This window comes from Macrobrachium nipponense, chromosome 12 (assembly GCF_015104395.2).
Source record: "Macrobrachium nipponense isolate FS-2020 chromosome 12, ASM1510439v2, whole genome shotgun sequence".
Taxonomy (NCBI): Eukaryota; Metazoa; Arthropoda; class Malacostraca; order Decapoda; family Palaemonidae; genus Macrobrachium; species Macrobrachium nipponense.
Window position 1 is genome coordinate 69,606,313 of NC_087205.1, and position 19,383 is coordinate 69,625,695.

General features: G+C 37.9%; 1 long non-coding RNA gene across 1 annotated transcript in view; it reads right to left on the minus strand.

Moving 5' to 3' along the window:
- Window positions 1-19,383, minus strand: part of LOC135224589 (uncharacterized) — an 81,135-nt gene that overhangs the window by 22,917 nt on the left and 38,835 nt on the right. Inside the window, exon 2 of the long non-coding RNA XR_010316774.1 lies at window positions 16,840-16,925. This is a non-coding gene — a long non-coding RNA (uncharacterized LOC135224589). The remainder of the gene's footprint in view (window positions 1-16,839; window positions 16,926-19,383) is intronic.

The window sequence follows — 19,383 nt, forward strand, 5'->3', positions numbered from 1 at the left end:
AACAAAAATACAGTAAACACCCAATGGTTATCATCTTCACGACTATAGTTTTGTTACTGCAATGAAGATACAACTCAAGATTCGAATCGGATTTTCTGTTTTTCTTTAATATTTAAGAAAATGAAAAGTTGAGAGTTTTCCTTTAATATTTACAAAAATGTAACAGTTCTACGCAACAATCTGGTTTCCATCATCATATATTACTATAAGAAGAAGCAGGGTTAGGGTCTTGAATATCCTGTACCCGACAGTGTTCCAAGATAATTCAATTTTTCGAAATAAAGTGTGCAGCTAAAAGATAGTACCTACTCTGAAAAATCTGATCAAGGAAGAACTTTTGGGTCATTCCTAAAAGAGCATTCAACAATTCATTTCGGTTAAAGGTCACAGCAATGACTTGAGTGGGGTCCTTCGATTATTCAGCAGCAACTGAATAACTCAGCCAGACTGACTTTCTTACACCAGTCTGAAAGCCATTCAACCAATTTGAACGACATTTTTGTATACCAGATATGATCTTAAATTTGTTGCTTGCTAATATCTGATGGAAGGACGAAAGCTTTTTCTAGAATATGTACCAATGAAGTAGGAATTTTCGCGCTCTCTGGCTGGATTTGCTTCCTTCCTCATTTCTACGCTTTATATGTTTGGATTGACTCCCTATTCGTTTGAGGCTTGATTCGCACTACAGGTCCTGGTCCGGTCGCGCTCCGTTCTCGCTCCAGTCCATTAATGTTACATGAATTTCAATGGAAGCATTCACTCTCGCTCACGGTCACGGTTCTCTCAAAAGATATTTTCACTGGAGCGAGAGCGGAGCAAGAAGGAACTGAGCGCCAGTGTGAACACAGTTGCAATGGTCATGCAACTGCTGCTCTACTCTAGTTAAGATTCAGCCTTCATAGAAGCAACTAGTTTTACCTTTTGTCCCATGCAACATGAGATGAACCCACAATCTCCTTTTTCGACTTTGCTTTCTTTCTTCGTCATCATCATAAAGTGCAATCAATGGCGATTATTACCAAATCGTCTTGAGGAAACGCTTGTTGTAGATGAAGCCAGGCTTATGCTGGCACGGGCTCTTGCTATTCAGCAGTCCGTCAAATCACAAATCTTCAGTAACTGGTGGTGAGACTTCCACTGGTGTTGAGGGAGAGGAAATGATGGCAGACCGGAACCGGATGTCTGAACATTCTAAATAGTATATACCTTGGTCTGAACCCACCCACCAGGACCGACAGCTGAGCGAAAGCGAAGCGCGACCAGACCTATAGTGGGAATCAAGCTTGACTATGAATTTGCTTTCTGTGCCTTTGGTTTATTTTTTATCTGGCTTTCTTTATATTTTGTGAGTGCGGATTTCTCTCTGACTTCTCGAGGTGTGGGTGCCTTAGATTTTTACATTTGGATTACCGGGCTTTTTGTGGCCACAAGATCACCTTCATCAGGACACGTTTATTATTGTACATTTTTTCGATTATTCATCCTGCTGTTTCTTTATGATGATCCTTGCGGCGTTCATCCCAACTGTCACATCCTGTATCAGATTATCTTGGTTTTTAAAGTATACCATTTCCATAACATTTCTTCTGCTGTCTTTTTTCCAGCAGAATTTAATTTCACATATCTATATTTCCACAATAATTTCACCTTTTCATGGGAAGCCAGCGAGTCTGCAACGTCATATTATCATGACCACAATACTCGTACGTAAAAGGGAAACAACCGGACTAGATAATCTTGTTCACAAAAAAAGTTCGTCAAATTCTTATTAGCCTGGACCGGTGGTCATTGTTTTGTTTGTTTGTTTAAATGGTGTTTTAACGTTGCTGGAACCAGTGGTTATTCAGCAACGGGACCAACGGCTTTACGTGACTTCCGAACCACGTCGAGAGCGAACCTCTATCACCAAATACACATCTCTCACTCCTCAATGAAATGGCCGAGAATCGAACCCGCGACCACCGAGGTGGGAAGCAAACACCATATCAACCACGCCACTGAGGCGCGACTGGTGGTCATTATTCGCTTCTTCAACATAATTCTATTGTGATACAATTCAGTAAGTGGTCACAATTTATGTTTTCCTTAACGACTGTCTGTCAGATTCCATCTACGAATTATTCATTTGTACAATCTTTGAAGCATAACCTGTTATAAGTCATATCTGAGTTATTTTACTCTTGATAATGCCTTTCCTTTCCGTCTGACATTTTCTATTACATCGCCCAAAACGAAATTCCATAACTGCATCCACGTCATGTTCAGGAGCATTTCTTAAAATACCTTTAGGAAGATGTCATGATTTTCTAAGGACGAAAATGATACCGAGCATTTACAACAATCTAAGCAAGGATGCAAGCTGGCTAGTAACGTAAAACAAGAATTATCACAGAAAACAATTTTGTGTTGCCTCATAAAATGCCCCGTTTGTCATTCAAGGTTCAATACAAGGATAAGATGTACGCTTTGCCGATTTCTCGAATCGTCTTAAGTTCCACTTCCATACAATCGGGGTCGTTGCCCTGAAGAGACCTCATATGTATAAAAAAAATGTTCTTTGTTTTTGAATAATGACTGCACGAAAGCGTTTGGTGGTGATCTTTTTTTTCCGATATTTAGTCATCGCACATAGAATCGAACTTTATCTATATTTACCCCTTCATCTCATAGTACTCGGTAAATACTAGTTGAAAGACAACATTCAAAGTATTTTGATAATTGGCGTTTTTCATTTTTACATCACATTCAGCATGTGTACGAGTTGTTACATAACACGCTAATGGACGGATTCTTAAAACCCCGTTTAGGTGCTTTGTATGTTTCTTTTGTTGGCGCTACGCCTCTCACAGGATATGAGAGAGAGAGAGAGAGAGAGAGAGAGAGAGAGAGAGAGAGAGAGAGAGAGAGAGAGTCAAATAAACTAGCCTCCCTCAAGGCACAATTCACTTCATTTCTTACAAGTTCACTTATAGTCTGTGAATCTAAAAATCCTCAACAAATATCACTGTAGCTTCTATCTTACTTCCGTTGGCGGTTGTACTTGATTGATAACCTCAGGTGGAGGTGCGTGGCACGAACTATCACGACTGATTACCTGCTGACTATTACCATCATCATTAAGTAATGTTAATCACTATTTATGGGTATACGTCAAAATTTAACAGGAATATCCACAGTCTATCAGAAATGACGTAAAGCAACATCTTTCAAAACGGAAACAAATCCTCCAATATCTCTCCAGACACAAATAAAAGAACAGTACATTTATTTCTTAATAAACAACGAAGATGTCCATTCAAGTTAGCCGCTTGGAACCCCGCCAACAACCCCCGACCTACACTAACAGCATTTTCCTGTTATACTATCAAACAGCCCATTCGAATGCTGAAATAAATTCTTAGAAAAGAACATTCTTTGTGTCACAACACTATTCAGAATCTAAAGGAAACTTTAAAAAAAATGAATTTTCTATCATCCACTACTTAACATTCAACAAAATTACAAAAAAGAAAAACTTCCATCAATGTTCTTAATTAACCGCCAACTGAACAAAGGTGTAAAATTCTTGGTCCTCAAGGCTAAGGTAGAAATTGATTTAAAAAAGGTAATATAATTTCTATGAAAAATTATAAGAAAGAGAATGACTTGAATGAACTTCGAGACTGACCGATCAATCCGTTGAACTACCGTTCCCAAAATCAAGAGTCAGTGACATCGAACAAGAATGAGTAAAAATAAAGATCTAAAATAAACAATGAAGTTAAGACACTTCACAGAACGAAATCTGTAAATCAATGAGCCAACCTCCAACTTAAAAAAAAAAAAAAAAAAAAAAAAAAAAAAAAAAAAAAAAAAAATCACCACAGGAATTACAATAACTGTGCAGTTATATACTCACAAGCTAATGACAGGATACAGTGTTTCAATTTTGATGAACATTATGTAAACTTGTACGGTTTCAAACATTAGCAGAGAATGGCTCCAATCAGACTCGAGAAGTGCTCGCAATTTAGTTATCATGGCAGGATCGAAACGCTATTATTGTTCCTAAGCCAAAGCAAGAAGTTTCTCAACATTCAAATAAAAGTTATTTTGACATTGCATTTGCAATTATTTTCATTCTATGAAGCTGCCATTGTGACTGATGTTGAACTATTACTAAAATCACTTTAAAGCTAGGTGATCACATGTTAGATTTCAGAAGTATCTCCGGCGATACATAAGGATATATAAAAAATCTGAAGTTAAAACAGTAACGGTAAGTAAATCATATCCAGTCAGAGCAGTGTGCGTGTGATTCGCACAGACATACTCTCAAAATATATATGCCCTTTTTGATGAGAAGCCTATTGAGATGCAGTTGCTATCCCCACGCCCTTCGCTTCCCCTTAAACTGATGCTGGTACTCACTCACATCTGGGTCGACTGGTGGCGTAGGGCCATCAAATTACTCGTACTTCCACTCAAGGTCTTTACCTTGCTTCCACTAAGCTTTGTCTACTACGCAAACATCTTTTAACCCATTCGATGGTGTGGCGCCTTAGTCCAGTGGAAAATCATTAAAACTTGTTTTGTCACATAACACATGTTTTATGTTTTTTTTTTTCTGGTAAATTCGAACCTACTTGCGATATAACAATCGGGTGCAATACTTGCAGCCTTGGGGAAAATTTTTATTAAGGAAATTCAAAATGGCGGATGGTGGCTATGAGAAAACCTAAATTTAACTATACTTGTGCTTCTAACTGATATAGAGACTTGAATTTGGCAGCAAAATGTATGTTTTGGTAGACAAGGAATACAATCTTGGAATCCAAATAATCATATTTTCAATATTTTCAGACTATATTATAATTAATGAGGCCAAATATCACAAATCTTGTCAAGTATAAAGCCAATATTTGTCAAAATCTCATACGAGGTCAAAGATACATAACATTATATTATACACCTGTTCATATGTTAAACTCAATACAATACGATACGGTACTATGAATATACAGGGATAATTCTACAATTTTATGTCTAGTCACTATCGGATGAATCCAACCTAACTCTGCCTGTATCAGCATCATCACCTTCAACATTTTGTCTTAATTTTCTTCCCTGGAGGCAGAAATTGAGCGAGGATTTCCCTCGATGCGAGGCAGGCACACAAGATAGTGTGTGAAGTACAAGCACTGGAACAGCCACAGCATGCAGTTGAACAACAGTGTAATGATGCGCATACACATTTAATCATTTTTTGCACTGACAAGAGGAACAGGTGATACTTCTGATGGCAAGGCGGTTGGTTCCAGTTTGTTTGTGTCAGTGTTTATGTGCCACAAGCTATAATGCACGGGATCAAGTACAGGTGGATCAGCTTCAAAGGCACATATCCAAATCTTGCAGGTGGGCTCTATACACATGCTGTTCAAAAGCTTCTTTAGTAAGAGGCAGTACCCGTAGATTTGGAGCAGAATTGAGCTTGTGATTAACCACTTAGTTTCTCTAAACCATGTATTGAAGAGATGTTGTATCGGATTTATTTGGAAATCCATGACCTGATGCTATGGATGCTGTGCATTGAGATTTGACCTTTAGAACTGCTTCTTTCCCAATTCCCCACAAAGAAGACACTGTCACATCCTGAAAGCACATGAGCAGCTAAAACACTAAGATATTGTTGTGGCCTTTGTGTCACACATTTTCTTCATGAACGTGAACCAGTCATACCCAGATTGCATGCGAGTTATGTTTTGTAGTAATGAAGTAGCAAAACAAACACATCACTGTCATCAGCAATGACACATCTGTATGCTGTGTTTACCAGAACTAGCCCGATGAATGAATGGCCTGCTGGATGATGACCACATCTGCTTCCTCGAGTGTTGTACGAAGATCAGGTCTCTTCCTTATACATTAGCTACAGATCTCTGTTGGAGTTGCTTCAGGTACAGTACCTACCATCAGTCTTCTGCTTTGATTTAGTAGGTCATTCATATCTCAAAAATATTCACAGATAGGATTGATTAACTGAAGCTTCTCTCTGTAACATTAAGACAAACCTTTTGAGATGGGAGTGGTGTTACCATGGTCAGCTTATGTTGTCGGCTGGCTCTATTTCTAGCTCGTGATGGCTGAGTAGTTTCCTTCATGCTGTTAGCATAGTATTTATCAAAGATTAAATATGTATCAACATTCTGAAGGTGAGTACATAATGTCCTCTACAATAATTTTTATAGAGTCATGAACAAGTCCATGGGAAGGCCAGTGGACTATCCACAGAACAGCACATCCATCTAGAACTATTGCATCTGGAGGAACACATTTACGATTTGTGGGCTCAACTTGAAGTTTTGTGTTCAATGTAGATTTAGAGTTTGTGAGACACATCTTGCAAAATTCATCAAACACTGATACTGGAACACTGGGAAGTTCATGTCCCAGAGCATCCTCCATATCAATGTCTCGAATTTTCTGTTAACATAATACCCTGGACTACGTAGATCAGTGATGCGTCATATACTTTATCATCAACACTAACCTTCTTCCTAGATACAGACATGGTTAACACTCGCTTTGTGAGTGACTTCGAGGCCAACCTTCTTCATAACTCCACATCAACTCGTCTCCCAGTTGGACAGAGTTATCAACATTAACAGATGCAGGTGATAATATTCCAGTGACAATGTTGACAAGGCACCAGGTAAAAATAACAGTCACAGGGGAAAAAAAGTCACAATCTTTCCTATACAGTGACCCCCAAGGGGTTTTAACCCGGTATGTATCCATGTATCCACCTTTGAGGTATGTTTAGTATAAGCCCATTGTTTTTTTTTTTTTTTTTACACACTATGTAACCACCTTTACGGCGTGTTTAGTACAAAGTCGTTGGGGATGACCGTAAAAACATACACAAAAGACTGTAAATTTCATAAAGATAATGAACCCCCAAGAAATGTTCCAAATTTTTCCCTGTGACTTTATTACCGGCCACCATATATTAATGTGATTGTTTTTCTCCTGTGACTTTTTTCCTGGCCAAAATTGTGACTTGTTTTCCTGTGACTTTATTTCCTGTCACCGACAAGGCATGCAGGTGACAAGGTTGTTCTAAATATTGTCTGTCTGTCTGTCTGTGCCATCATCCTGGATCCTTGATACACCCTCCTTGTCTGTTGTAACCGTTTGCTGCTTACCTATATCAGATAAGGACATAACACCTTTCTTTAGCTGTGCACATGTTATATGGAGGCCATATGCCTATCGCTTCAGTCCAGATGGTTTGAGAGTTATATCCATTATAGCCCCAGAACCCTATGTATTGATCTGACCAAATTCCGTTCCACACAACGGGCTGATGATGCATAACACATTGCCTCTTAAGAACTCCTCCTGCACTGAACCCGGCAACTTTGACATAGAATGCACATAGTACAAGCAGTACCTGGAAAATAGCACAAGTTATACATCCAACACCAGCAATACATTATTCTACAGAGTATGTAAACGTTAAATAATAATGACATATGATGCGTAGACGGTAGACCAGCTGAGAATCCGTTTTTGTTGTCATTCACGTTTAGTTGTTCCACCACCATATGGTATGAGATATTGCATTGCGATTTCCACACGATGTAAAGGAAAGAAAATGAATTCATAATTTGCAGGGTAATTTTTTTTTTTTTTTTTTTTCTTACAGTGGTGGAAGTAGGTCGACCTTCACGACTTCGATGCTGTTATTGGGGGGTCAAGATATCTCGACGGTAGCAACCAAAGGGCTAATGAATTTTTCCCGAGAAAGCCCAGGATATAAACAAGCACAACATTATAACTTCTGATAGTAAACTCCTTACACTTCTTTAAACAAAAACATGAATTATGTCAAAAATCAAGCTTCTATGTTAAACAGAAATTAAGATATGGCTGAAAACTAATATTCCCTGATATGCAGTGGCAGTCATTTTAAATCATGGCAATAAAAAAACTTTCTCCAAGGGTGGTCCTTCTGCACCCAGTTGTTTTATTTTAAGTGGGGTCTAGATAACAAGGAAAAAAAACTTTATCTGTTGAAACAAAGTTTCACCAAAAATTCCATTCAACCACTGGGCTACCATTAGGGTAAAGCCTTCCGCTTCTAACCAAGCCTCTAGGCAGGGGAGTTCCACGCCTAACCCCAGCTACCGATGGGACCCATTTACAGCTAGGTCGACTGGTAGACGCCTGGGCGAGATCATCCTACTTACATTGAAAACTCAAGTGCAGCGGTCTCCCTCCCCCCTTCTTATGCAAACACATACACACACGCATATATATATATATATATATATATATATATATATATATATATATATACACACACACACACACACATATATATATATATATATATATATATATATATATATATATATATATATGCTTTATATATTTTAACATAATTAAAAATATACTGAAAAACTGTAACATAAACAATTCAGAAGGCACAAGGAAGTGCAAACATCCAAACGCTCCACGCTGGTCATTGCCCACTTATTATGATTGTGCTTGGCGAGCAGGGCCATTCCTGACTAGATAGACCTGACTCGCAAGTCGCAACTTGCAGACTACATTACAATTTACAACTTGCAAGTTGCAGTGCACGTACTCGTAGTGCACCGCTGGGCGTCACACTGAGTAGACACGTACGCAGCGGTTCTCTGACAAAACACCTGTATATAAGGAGCATCTTCCTTAAACATCTGGAACTTACATCCCTAACCAATAAAAATTGTTTTAATGACGTTGAGTTCAAAACTAATCTAAAAGCTTAAGGTATGAATTGAAATCTGGACCACATCAAAATCTCACGGTTTTTGAAAGATTGCCGCACAGAAGCATGCCACTAAAATCTGAAATTCCTCATTAAACATTTAGGTAGCTACAACAGAAGTGAAGCAATACTCGTACATGCCTGGTTTGTATGACGGCTCACAAGCTACGCATCTGTGGAGAACGATGACGTGGCGACCGACCAGCGACTCTTAAAAAATGTGTAAAATCTGGATGAAGACGGATCATACCAACAGTATACAATAATGTCATATCGGAAAAGCCGGCGCACTTGGTTCAGTGTGGGACAATAACTTCCCCATTAATGACCTGAATTTTCGAAGGTCTTTACCATTGAAATACCTTATCCCAACCAGCTACTGCGATTTCAAAGCACTGAACATTCGTTGCAGTTAAATACACAGAACTAATAATCACGTGAACAAAAACTTGACTGTCCCTCTAAATACCAGACGGAGACAGGAAAACTAGGCACGAATTCTAAAATTAATGTGAACATTTTACAGGCAAAAGGAAGGGTCACATAAAAAAAACATACAAAACTCTTATAATATCTTTGCAAAGGCATGGCGTAAATTTTATGAGATTATGGTGCTTTGCTAGAAAACATTTTGAGAGGCAAAAAACAAGGGAAAACACCTCTACAATATTATGTTTACAGTTTCTAACAAAAAAAATTAGTGTTCAGTCTTTTCCTTAACTCTTCGTTACTTTTTTTATGTCGTCCATGACTGGTTTCGATATAGCAGTAAATAAATAAAAATGACTATCGTTGAACGCAAGGCTCAGAACAAACTCAAAACCCAGCTAAAATTGTAAAACATCATGACAAACATTTTATTTTCACCCTCGCGATATTCTGCTTCACTATCATTTATAAGGTTATCAACATTAGCAAAGAAATACAGATAAAAGGAAATATCTGTCTAGTGATAGGATTTAAGAAAAAAAATTAATTAAACTCTGCTGACTATTGCCCTAAGTATGGTCAACTCCTCGAAAGCTAAAATAAGAAAACCCATTGAACACTAAACTAACGTATACAGTTTTTAGCGTCTAAAAGCCAACGTGGCATCCAACTATACTATAAGGAAAAGGAGGACAATATCAGTGACATGACAGTTCATAACACTTAAGTTAATTAACCTACTCAGTGGATATACTGAAATGATCTGAGACATGAATTCTTTAGATATGGTCAGAGGTAAAATGCTCCTTTTCATTACGGTAAATTTTCAAATCTTGAATAACTTCTCTTCTGAATGCATAACCCGATTTATCTTCTATTCGTGGCAACTTCCTCTTCGTACATAACCTCACTAATCAAGTAATGTTACATTTTTAGGTAAATTACCTTGTAATATACAGAGAAGTTTATTCTTGTTTTTAAAAAGTAAGAACTTCGGCAGTAACTTTATTCTTCAAAACAAACTCCTTCGACGACCATCGAACTTTTGTCAAAACTGCGGATGATTTGAATGCTCGATGTCGACAGTATTCACCGACAGCCCCTGTCATCTACGGAAGACAACCTGAATTCATATCTGTCGCAAGCCAGACCGAGGAGAACACCAAAGATTTCAACACATGGGAGGTACTTCCTTATAGCAAAATAGAAGGCATTTCCTTCAGTAGTTTTTAACTTGAATCAACCCTTTATTTCTATTACACGTTTATCTCCTATAAGGATGTGCGATATTGTAGACTGAAAGCTAGAAGCTAAAGCAAATTGCCACGCAGCGTGGTAATGAAGAGTGAGAGCGAAAGTGTTCCACTGGTGGTGGGGATTTTGGGATCGGCCCTCGCTGATATTGACTTATGAAGTTCATTCTCGGTCACAGAAAGGTTTCCTCCAGATATAACTTGCTCGTACCGATACTGGTGGTTTGGTTTGGGTTTAGAAAACTATCATTGAGAATTTACAAACTTTTGACTGGCTTTCCCTAAGACTACCAAAGTAGACTATTGGTTGCGCAGAGTGTGAAGGTCAACACCAGGCGTCCTGCTCCTTTTCTCATCTTAACATACTTATGGCAAGGGGCCAGTTGGCATTAACCGGCTAAATCTAAACAACCAACTACCAACTCATGTACTATTTATGTTATTCCATTCATTGTTTTTCACAAGTGAGCAAACCAATCGACAATGTATTCGGTGGCAGCTGGCCCCGCAAGTTAATGGCCTCTTAGCTTGTTTATATCGATGCCTGCACCTTTGAAATATAATAATAATAATAATAATAATAATAATAATAATAATAATAATAATAATAATAATAGTAGTAGTAGTAGTAGTTGTAGTAGTAGTAGTAGTAGTAGTAGTAGTAATTATCCATATTCAGGAAAACGCAATGTGTATTCTGTAACAGCGACAGCGTACGGGTAATGAAAACTACATTTTGACCAGCCCAAGCCCAGTCTCTCTGGCTATATGCAAAATGTAGGTACCTTCGTCCCAACTACTGTTGGAATAGTTAGATATTTTTCCAGCTGAATTTGAGGCACTGATGTAAAGACGGTATGTGGGCGACTTGTGCTATATTGAAAGAGCAACAGACGAATGACAAAAAATATCTTCTTTGTCAGAAGACAAAAATTAAGTTTACAATGGGAAAAGGGACAGAAAATAACTACCTTCTCCAGATGATGTTTTTGAGCAAAATATCATAAACATTTCCATTCACGCAAACCTGCAGATCCAGGTCTAGGAAGCCTTTCTAAGTGCATGCCGAGTAAATTATAAAGTGAACGAGATTATTTCATTCTCGCGAAGACCGTGTTCATTTCGTCATAGTCTCATCTAATTGATAAAGAAACTGAGTTTTTACAGATACACTTTACTGAATATGGTTTTAATGAAAACCCCTTTGTCTGGAAATTACTCAGTAACTGATACATGCCGACTGAAACTTATGGGCCAACTAAACGGGAATCTTATGTAAAAATTCTATATTTTTCAAAATTACATAACGAACTTTTACAGAAGGAAATTACAGTTTTGTTCCGCGCAGCGCATACCCACAATGTATATTGCACGAGGCTGGTTTATTACATAATTGGAAAATACTGCTCTTTCATCACAAAGAAAGAGCGGCTAACAGTTTATCCGAATCCGTCCACTGTTTATTGTTCCACTTGTAGTTTGAAATAAATACGAGGGATGATGATGTACTGAAAAGAACCTCACGTTGCTGGGACTCTGCAATAACTAGCAAGGCGGCTTGAAAATGTAAAACGTTGGTTTCCCTTAAAAATCTCATAGGTTTTACAAAAGCATAAGCTGCAGAAGAACTAAGGACATCGTCAACTATTTTTATCACTTGAAAACTAGCCTTAAATAGAGACAGCGCATATTAACTCCACTGAATCCATTTTAAGAATCGTTGTTTAGTTCATTTATTCACATTTTGTTTGATGCCGAATTATTTTCTTGATTGGTCGTTTGTATTCTAACTATTTTTACGGCTTCTCCTGTACTTTGTACTTTTATTTATTGCAAATTTCTGTTAATTCCTGCTATTCAACCAGTACTATTTACAGTTAGATCAGGATTATCGCGAGATGAAAAGTTACTTGAATAAATGATAAAGTTCACTGGGATGAAGTTAATATCCATTACAATAATAATTCACCCGAAATTTATTGTAGCTTACGACGGTCGATGCCGCATCATAAAACTGGAAATAACTATATGGACAACGAGCTCTAACATTACCCAGCTTCTAATATTAATTAAATAAACAAATAAACTCTGAAAGTAACAGGAAAATGACTCACTTGACTTCTACAGAACAAATGAAACGGACCAAAAACCAAGATTAAAACTAGCGTTCTCATGACACCACGCACTGCTTTTAGCAGCTGAATATCTCTCCCGGTCTATTCTTCATCTAATTTATGTGTTAAGTATTCTCTTATTCCTATTGTTCCGCGCTCGGTGTTCCCGCAAACTCCGTCCTGAGTAACAGTGATCCCCCCCTCACACCCAACCCCCACAAAATGGAACCCCGCTGGCCACCACGGATGGCCTCCCCGATTCCCCAAGTAGGGTCATACGGTCCAAATTCCGTTCACTCTGAGTTCCCTTATTCACGCGAGTTTTGCCCATTTCTCAACTGTGTATATTCCTTTTAGTCCGTTACTGCCATGTTGTGCGTGTGGTAGGGCTGACAATAACTATACTGGCTACAAAAGGTTGAGACTCGAGGGTGATTAGCACTGCTGCCATATTTTCTTAAACCCGTTCAAACTTTTCAGGAAAAAGGGTGACAATTTGGTAGATTTGGCAAAATTTTTGAGCAGCGCTGCCATTTCCTCGTGTATGGATGATTAAGGGAAGTGACCGCCAAGGGTCACAGTAATAAGAGGATTGTCTGACCTCCCTCCATTCGTCGGTACAAAAGCTAAACACAAGAGATAAAAACATATTTATAATTGGACCTTGTTGTACATTTTTCGACGTGCTCAATGAAAATTTTAATTAGGGTTATATATATATATAATATATATATATATTCTATATATATATAATATATTATATATTTATATATTTAGTAATATATTCATATATATATATTATCTATATATATAAAATACCCAATTAAATTTTGCATGCAATTGTATATATAGTGTACATATGGTATATACCTTTTATATATGTGTGTTAAACGTAAGCATACATACACATAGGATGATATATTACTTATACATCGAAACCACTTGTAAATAAAAGCAAATAGCTGGACAGTACGCCTGTATATGTCCACTCTCAGGATTAACCTAACCCTCGAGGAGGTTAATCCTGAAATTGTACCTTTTTGGATAAGGATTAAATGCCTCCTTTGGCAAGATGGGAAACGTGTCAACGCCGCTAATTGTAGGAAAGTCTCGACCTTTCGTAGCTAGAGTATAGAATAGGTAATTTATTCTTTATTTATGGAATACTGAGTATTGACGTTTGTTGCTTTTATTCTCACCAACAAGAGCTGGCATACTGGGTTTGAGAGAAGCCGCCCTTGTTCCTCACTGTCAACTGGTCCTTCAGTTGCCACGAAACGAGAGTTGATTTACACACAAAATCAAGCATACACCGACTTCTTGAAACCGAAACCAAACAATCTGCATAAGGAGGACAAGCTCCTTTCTTTGCTCCTCCGATCATTCAAGTTAAGCATTCGGGCTTCTTTATTTGTATAACCGACATTTTAACACATTTTTTAATAACCTCTGACAGTTTTAACACTATCTTTTTTGTATAGGTCAGTGTATCAGTAGTTCCCTTCCGATCCAAGTTATCCTCCTCCTCCTCTTCATGCATATTCCGACCTGCTATCACCATATACTTTTTGGGATGATATTCCTCCTTATGAATTTCATACTGTACTGTTCATGCCTTGTCAGTTGTCACCCAGTTCGCCAACTAGGAAAAATGAATGCGCAGAGCTACTCACAATACTTTAATTTGAGATAAAAATCCCAGCATTGATTCAATAAATCTGTTTCCAAACATACTGGTTAAATCTACACACCCACTTGCATTGATTAAATAAAGCTATTATTCCATGTACATATATATCCTTCATATTTTAAATCAATGCATGCGAATCTGAGCCACTCTTTCTTCGGCAAACAGCTCTTCCTATACTGCACTGCCAAATGTATGAAGCAGCTCGTCTAATCTGTAAAGAAGATTAAATTCTATGGTGGCCTCTTCTCCTCCCATTACCAAGCAACTTCTCCCAATTTGTTATCTAAGTTCTCTGAACAATCTTCTGGGAGCTGACTGACAAACAAGTATGATGACAAGACTCATATTCAGTTTGCAAATCGGTGATTCAAGAATCGGCTGTCCTCCATGACCTTCATTTCTGTGTTTAAACTTTCATCCCCATTCTTTTCTGTGTTCCTTGAAATGCATGTACTATGCTGTACTACTTCTTTTAAGAGGTTCACAATAATTCATGTACGATGGAACGATGGATGCATTTCTTCCCTTTCTTGAATCAAATTGACGATGCCCTTCCTCCTTATCTGGGTCATCTAAGTTCACACAAAAAGCCTGTATTCCCTCTCCTGGTTTTTCAAATTTCACAGACGATACATTTTCAGTCCGCGGCTTCTGAAAGCTGATGCGGATGCATTTCTTCCCTTTATTGGTTCTTCAGAGTTCATGCAGCACAATGGTCCTGCACTCTTTTCTTTCTGTGTTCCTCCGAGTTGAAAGTACATTGCCTTTCTGGATTGCTTAAGTTCAAGTACGATGCATATTTACTACAACGTAAAATAATAACCTTGTTCATTTCTTTTTCTAGAAGCGCTTTACCTCGACTGCAACTGTTTTGCCTGTCTTGATCACCTAGGCATTCAAAATCAATCATTTATAGTGAATATATCGCTGAAACACTCGCCAAAGACTGCAAGAGGTGAATAACTTCCACTCCTACATAAAACTTCCATAGGGTACGGGGCTTGCGATCTCACTATAAAAGTCGACGCTTAAATCTTGCAGGAGACCTTGGGAGTCTAGTCTAAGACGCAGTAAGATTAAGTTATCATCATCAGCCAATTCTGATTACAGTAGACGCACAACACAGATTTGTTTCCTCTTACAGCAGAAGCTATTTTAACAGCAAAAGCTCTATCAGTTGTCTGCGTTAGATTACTTCGCCTCTGAAAAGAAACCTGCCAGATGTGAACACTGTACAGTACACAATGATGTGACAACTCATACAAAATGACCTCACATGACTAGATCGAGGTGGCACAGGACAGTGACGGGGGGAAGAAGGATCATGAACCACAGATAGGTGAAGGTGAGGTCGAGAGCTAGAGGTAATGGAGTGACAAATATTTAACATCAAGATGCATAATTCTACCAAAATTACCCCAGTTAGGTCAAATGACGAAACTCTGAAGATCTTACTTTATTTTATATCGAGAACTGTTTTAATAATTCTAAAAGCGAGATACTGCCAACTAGTTAGTTTCTAACATCCGTCAAACGTCTTGAGGTTTCTGCACCGAAAACTGGGCTGTACATTTTCTTCTGATCTCGGCATCATTTCTCAATATAAGTTTCGCTTGTAGGCCTCTCACAGCGAACCTCGATCCCACCATATTTGGGTTCACTCATTTTGCTTCAGAAAAGGCCGTCCATGCCTACAGAGTGCAGCTTCGTTGTATATAATGTTTCCAAGACGCCGTACGGCATTTCCAGCCGCGTTACCAAACGAACTGTACGGTCTGTACCACACAGCTGGCTGATAAGGGGCCATTTTAATCTTTAATCTGCGTTGACACGTCGTTAGGAGCGCTATAATTTTATTCAATCGTTCCGAAGGTTCTTTTCGCTTGGTACACACAGCGCGCTATCTCTCTCTCGAATGTATATTTTAATGCCATACAATCACTGCTCAAGTGTTGTGATCTTGGCAACTGAGGTCGCTAACCGATCAAAAGTAATTAAGCAATAAAATTTAAGCGTTTGAAGAATGTATAACAATTATTTTAAGACCTTAAAATGAAATGTCTTCAAATGTAAATTAAATTATATATAGTTATAGATATATATATATATATATCTATATATATATATATATATATCTTATATATTTCAATGTATTATCCTCGACAACAGGCACCTTTCGATGTATTCGGCTAAGAAACTCTGAAAAACTGAGTGGGGTCTAAATATCTGTTAATGTGTGAGTATGTGCGTGTTGTGAGAGGAGGGAGAGCGTTGCCTACTTCAAAAGAGAATATCTACCAGTGCTCTACAGGGTACATACGGAAACGTTTATTTTACACAATATTAACCAGCACTCGCAACTATCTGTCTCTCTCTACTCATCCACTTATCTCCTTCAAGGTCGATATTGCCATTTTCAGTGACTACGCATCAAGTTTCCCGAGAAACATCCTGAGAGAACATAAACATGGTGTACTTGTACTAGCTATTTTGTGTCCTTCCTAGTGCAGCTGACTACAGAAACTAACTACTACCCGTCATGCACAAGCGTACCTGGTGTTTTCTTCATTTCTCCATCACTTGACTTATTTGGACCGTTTCATGTCGCCGCCTCTTCGTGGACGTAGCGCTACGCAGTACTGGAGAGAAAGAATAAAAGCAAATTAAAGCCTAACGGTTAACAAATACAAGAAGTCTGACAGACATGAGAGATTAAACATTTTAAATTTAATCCCAACAACATAATACTTCGTGAAACAAGATACACACAGAAAAATAATACTCAAAAAATACTCATGACCCCATACGCTAGCTAAAATACACGCATAATCACACAGGCTGAGCTAATTCACGTATATCACATACGCAGAGTAAAATGCACGCACCGTCATGTACGCGGAGTAAAATATTCACGCGACCACAAGCTTAAAAAACCAGTTAACTTAAAATCTACTCCGCAATGTCAAATGGGGTCTCAAAACAGACAAACAGACATGGGCAAAGTTCAGAAGACCACGAAGTTGGACGGTATCTGGCATTTCGACTTTCAGAATCATGAGGATATTCAATAGCGATCGAGCCTATTTTAGTAGGAAAAATATATACTTTCATACCTAGTATACTCTTAGTATAATGATTTGAACCGTTACTATAAACATAACATTGTTTCGTTGTTTCGAATTCAAATAAGCCATAAACATTCTCGGATCCCCAGTCTAATTTACGTGTGCTTTAATTTTGTACAACCGTCAGGGGACCGCCAAGAAAAAAAATGTTCAAAATTTTAATTGCTTTGATATAAACATTATGCAACAAGAGATCGAATATCATGATGTTGCGACTTTTTCAGCGAGTATTGCGAAGTCTTGTGCCGAATAAGTCTATTTTCTTCTCGGCCATCAAGCTACATCGACGCCACCCTAAAGTTTGCAGATCCACACTGCAGATCTTGCACATCATACAACTCGGCCTTACCGTTAAAGTTCAATGCCTGCAACCCAGACACCTAAGGAACCTACTGTAAGATTGAAAAACAATTTGGTCAATAGTATCACGATTAAAAACCCCATCCACGTCAATTTCCAAATTCCAATCTTTCCAACTGGGCAAATAGAGTACTTTGGGTACCTAATCACGAATTTGGACGCAAAATCACAGTGGACAGCAAATTTTTTTACCATTACACTACTGATAACTCAATCTTCTAATTACGATGGATACGATTCTATCCATGCATATCAGTCCAAAAATGAGTAGCCCACTACAAACCAGAGATCATTACCAAAAGACTATAATATGAGTAGTTATCCCTCAGAACCTGTTGACTGTCATCTGATGCCGTTAGTGGGAAGCTATTAGTAACATTCCAAGAATAATTGGGAAAAATTACCTACGCAAATATTTTTCCCGTTAACCTCTTCAATATCAACCAAATATTCCAAGGAAAAACTTGTAACAAAATCCCCCAGAAGACATGGCAAGCAACAAGGTTTTCTTTGCAAATTTCCAAGAGCATTCATTCAACACTGGTTAAACATACAGGATCCAGCATACAGCTGTGGGTGACATACAAAGACTAAATAATGTATAACGTCAGACATAAGGAAGATACAGCAGCAGTGACAGAGATTTTCACTCTCAGCTTATTGGAAGTTCTTCACAGAGAATGTAAATAAAATATTTTTCAGTCACTTGGAGTCTGATAAATTATTGTTAATAGTCTGTTTCAATATACACTTTTAGGTTGTAAGTCAAGTCACAAAACGTCCTTGATAGGCTTATTCATTTTTCACGGACTCATTACGTTGTCTACGATAAATAAATAAACATGGAGAATATAGAAATAACACAGAAAAAAGCCTGGATCCTTTACTTTTTTATAAAGAAATTGTCTGCAATGAATATCTCCGTACCTTTCACACCGAGTCGGGATATCCGGTCATCAATGAATTAGATTGGTGGTCTTGTATAACTGTATTTGTAACTATAAGTCTTGCTAGATTATAATTGTCAGCTTAGGCGTGTGCAACGGTTTTTATTTTAAAAAAATGAAACCTCTTTGTAGGCACACACGAGGGATTGCGGTATTTATGACGACAGTGCAGTTAGCACTCCTCTGAATGGCATTATAGTATTTTCTTAGAACAACACTTTTTCACTTGGCGAGAGGTTGAATACATTTTCATAGCAGCAATAAGAAAAATATGTGCCATCAAAATTCATTTACCGAAACGTCGTGGTTTCCCGTTTTTATATAATAAAATACTCTTTTTTTTCTACTTCTGGTCATCTGATTTATTTTTTTTAAATATCATTTGGGCGAGTGAAGGGAGCCATTAATGTTCCTAAACTGAACTTTATATCTGATCACATAACAACTGGATTACTTTGATATAACAGATGAAAGTTTGGACCAAGAAACCTTCAGTTGACACGCTTGTACAAAGGCCTATGGTGTGAGAAACCAACCTTTGGACTGGACGACTGAATCTCTAAACGTGAAGTTTGATACTCATCACAAACTAATAATTGCAGTTTTATCATATAATTTTCTTCACATCTAGACTGACCAGAAATCGTAGCCATTTGGGGAGTAGT